The following is a 4,595-nucleotide window of genomic DNA, read 5'->3' on the forward strand; positions in this document are numbered from 1 at the left end:
AAGGGGTGCTCTAACTTTATATTCTAAACCTTGTAAAATAAAATTATTTGTCGATGGTCTACTTTTATATTCTAAACATAGCTTCACCGGATCTGAAACCTCATCCTAAACTTACTTCGGAATATGATAAAGTCTAGTTGATTGTGGTTTGGTAGGGGTGTGCACTCGATGCCAAGAAGATTGCTTAGTCTTGGACGTTATTTTGCCTGCACTAAGTTTAGTAAAAAAAAACCTGGTGATAAAGTATGAAATGATGAAATTAAATAATTTTGAAAGTAGCCAAATCCTAGCTAACTCAAAGAAAAGCTAGAGAGTGTACTTATATACTTGTTCCAAAACGGTGGGAAACATTATTTTTACAAATGACGTTGTATCGTGGTCAAACTAGAGACACCAGACAGATGCACAAAAACCGAGCCCTCTAGAAAATTGCCAACGGACACAAGGCAAGACACACACAAACTCGACTCCTCTAGAAAATGGCAAAAGAAATAGTTGTTACAGTCCAGAGTAGGAGAACAAAAGAAAAAATGTGCATGCATGTTTTTAGCATATTCTACTCTAATCCCCCGACAAATCTGGCACCATCTTCAATGAAACTCAATCCATATCTGTAATATCTATGTAATTCATCCCCACTAACAAGCATTTAATGTTTGCAAGATGAAATCTGGTGCAACCACATCATCCCAATAATTTCATCCATCTGATTTGAAATCTATGGTCTGCATTCTCCAACTTCATTCAGCGTCATGAGGTAGACTGATACGTCTCAAACGTATCTATAATTTCTTATGTTCCATGCTACTTTTATGATGATACTCACATGTTTTATACACACTTTATGTCATTATTATGCATTTTCCGACACTAACCTATTGACGAGATGCCGAAGAGCCAATTGCTGTTTTTGGTTTCAGAAATCCTACAACGGAAATATTCTCGGAATTAGACGAAATCAACGTCCAGGGTCTTATTTTTCCACGGAGCTTCCAAAAGACCGAAGGGGATACGAAGTGGGTCCACGAGGTGGCCAGACCATAGGCCGGCGCGGCCAGGGAGGGGCCCGCGCCGCCCTATGGTGTGGGCCCCTCGTCAGCCCTCCGACTCTGCTCTTCCGCCTACTTATAGCCTTCGTCGCGAAAACCCTTGTACAGAGAGCCACGATACGTAAAACCTTCCAGAGACGCCACCGCCGCCAATCCCATCTCGGGGGATTCAGGAGATCGCCTCCGGCACCCTGCCGGAGAGGGGAATCATCTCCCGGAGGACTCTTCATCATCATGATCGCCTCTGGATTGATGTGTGAGTAGTTCACCCCTGAACTATGGGTCTATAGCAGTAGCTAGATGGTTGTCTTCTCCTCATTGTGCTATCATGTTAGATCTTATGAGCTGCCTATCATGATCAAGATCATCTATTTGTAATGCTACATGTTGTGTTTGTTGGGATCCGATGAATATGGAATACTATGTCAAGTTGATTATCAATCTATCATATATGTGTTGTTTATGTTCTTGCATGCTCTCTGTTGCTAGTAGAGGCTCGGCCAAGTTGATACTTGTAACTCCAAGAGGAAGTATTTATGCTCGATAGTGGGTTCATGCCTCCATTGAATCGGGACGATGATGAGAAAGTTCTAAGGTTGTGGATGTGCTGTTGCCACTAGGGATAAAAACATCAATGCTTTGTCTAAAGATATTTGTGTTGATTACATTACGCACCATACTCAATGCAATTGTCTGTTGTTTGCAACTTAATACTGGAAGGGGTGCGGATGCTAACCCGAAGGTGGACTTTTTAGGCATAGATGCATGTTGGATAGCGGTCTATGTACTTTGTCGTAATGCCCTGATTAAATCTCATAGTAGTCATCGTGATATGTATGTGCATTGTTATGCCCTCTCTATTTTTCAATTGCCCAACTGTAATTCGTTCACCCAACATGCTATTTATCTTATCGGAGAAACACCACTAGTGAACTGTGGACCCCGGTCCATTCTTTACATCTGAAATACAATATACTGCAAACTCTGTTCTTTACTGTTCTTCGCAAACAAACATCATCTTCCACACTATACATTTAATCCTTTGTTTACGGCAAGCCGGTGAGATTGACAACCTCACTGTTACGTTGGGGCAAAGTACTTTGATTGTGTTGTGCGGGTTCCACGTTGACGCCGGAATCCCCGGTATTGCGCCGCACTACACTCCGTCACCAACGACCTTCACGTGATCCTTGACTCCTACTCGGTTCGATAACCTTGGTTTCTTGCGAGGGAAAACTTGATGTTGTACGCATCACACCTTCCTCTTGGGGTTCCCAACGGACGTGTGCTTCACGCGTATCAAGCTCTTTTTCTGGCGCCGTTGCCGGGGAGATCAAGACACGCTGCAAGGGGAGTCTCCCACATCCAATCTCTTTACTTTGTTTTTGTCTTGCTTTACTTTATTTTATTTACTGCTTTGTTTGTTCTCTATATCAAAAACACACAAAAATTAGTTACTAGCTTTACTGAATTTACTGTCTTGTTTGCGTTCTCTATATTAAAACCACACAAAAAATTAGTTACTTGCATTTACTTTATTTACCTTTTGTTTATTTCATCATGTTTCCTCCTAAGTTCACTCTGAAAGACATACCGGTAGGACGAGGGTCTATCATTGGAATAGATAATATAGAATCATTTTTCACCCATGTTAGTATGGATGAAGATTTTGAAGATACACCCTTGGTAAAAGCTGCTCCTACTTATGAAAGTGCTACTGCCTGTTTAATACACATGTTGGAAACTAGATTTGTTAATCTCAATCCTATAATTCAACATATGTTTCTTACACTCTCTGATATGGAAATGGTAGAAAAGAGAAATTTTGTTTTAGATGTCCTTCTTAGAGAATTTGGTGATATAGCTAAAGAAGCTAGAAAAGTTTTTATTAAGCACAAGAGGCTTGGTCTTTTCACCGATTTTGCAAGAACACTTGAAAAGATGGACATGGATAGAGTAAAGTACACTAATAATGTTAATGATGGTGGGGAGATTAAAGTACCAATACCTAGTAAGCTCCTAGAATGCATGAAGCTCTAGAAAATAACTATGCTTGGCTTGTTCCTGAAAATTTGTTTGATGAGAATAGCAAGCCTAAGAGTAATGAAAAAGGGGCCTCTAAAACTTACATAGATAAGATACAATGCATAGTTGAGAAAACTCCAAACCCCTCTGTTAATGCTTCATCTCTCGATAATACTTGATTCACACTTTCTGCGCCTAGCTGAAAGGCGTTAAAGAAAATCGCTTATGGGAGACAACCCATTATTTTACTTCTGCACTTTTGTTTTATATTTGAGTCTTGGAAGTTGTTACTACTGTAGCAACCTCTCCTTATCTTTATTTTATTGCATTGTTGTGCCAAGTAAAGTCTTTGATAGTAGGGTTGATACTAGATTTGGATTACTGCGCAGAAACAGATTTCTTGCTGTCACGAAATTTAGCAGCCCCGTCTGTAGGTAACTCATAAAAATCTGCCAATTTACGTGCGTGATCCTCAGATATGTACGCAACTTTCATTCAATATGAGATTTTTCATCTGAGCAAGTTAAGTGCCCCAGAAAAATTCGTATTTACGGACTGTTCTGTTTTGACAGATTCTGCCTTTTATTTCGCATTGCCTGTTTTGCTATGTTTGATGGATTTCTTTGTTCCATTAACTTTCAGTAGCTTTGTGCAATGTCCAGAAGTGTTAAGAATGATTATGTCACCTCTGAATATGTGAACTTTTGATTATGCACTAACCCTCTAATGAGTTTGTTTTGAGTTTGGTGTGGAGAAAGTTTTCAAGGATCAAGAGAGGAGGATGATACAATATGATCAAGAAGAGTGAAAAGTCTAAGCTTGGGGATGCCCCCGTGGTTCATCCCTGCATATTTTAAGAAGACTCAAGCATCTAAGCTTGGGGATGCCCAAGGCATCCCTTCTTCATCGACAACTTATCAGGTCACCTCTAGTGAAACTATATTTTTATTCCGTCACATCTTATGTGCTTTACTTGGAGCGTCTCGTATGTTTTTGTTTTTGTTTTTGTTTGAATAGAATCGGATCCTAGCATTCTTTGTGTGGGAGAGAGACACGCTCCGCTGTTGCATATGAACACATGTGTTCTTAGCTTTACTTTTAATGTTCATGGCGAAGGGTGAAACTGCTTCGTTCATTGTTATATGGTTGGAAACAGAAAATGCTTCATGTGGTAATTGGTATAATGTCTTGAATAATTCGATACTTGGCAATTGTTGTGCTCATATAGATCATGTTTAAGCTCTTGCATCATGTACTTTGCACCTATTAATGAAGAACTACATAGAGCTTGTTAAAATTTGGTTTGCATGATTGGTCTCTCTAGAGTCTAAATTTTTTCTGGTGAGGTGTTTGAACAACAAAGAAGACAGTGTAGAGTCTTATAATGCTTGCAATATGTTCTTATGTAAGTTTTGCTATACCGGTTTATACTTGAGTTTGCTTCAAACAACCTTGCTAGCCTAAGCCTTGTATTGAGAGGGATTTCTTCTCGTGCATCCAAATCCTTGAGCCAAAAACTAT

The sequence above is a fragment of the Lolium rigidum genome, chromosome 5 (genome assembly GCF_022539505.1).
Source record: "Lolium rigidum isolate FL_2022 chromosome 5, APGP_CSIRO_Lrig_0.1, whole genome shotgun sequence".
In the NCBI taxonomy this organism is placed as follows: Eukaryota; Viridiplantae; Streptophyta; class Magnoliopsida; order Poales; family Poaceae; genus Lolium; species Lolium rigidum.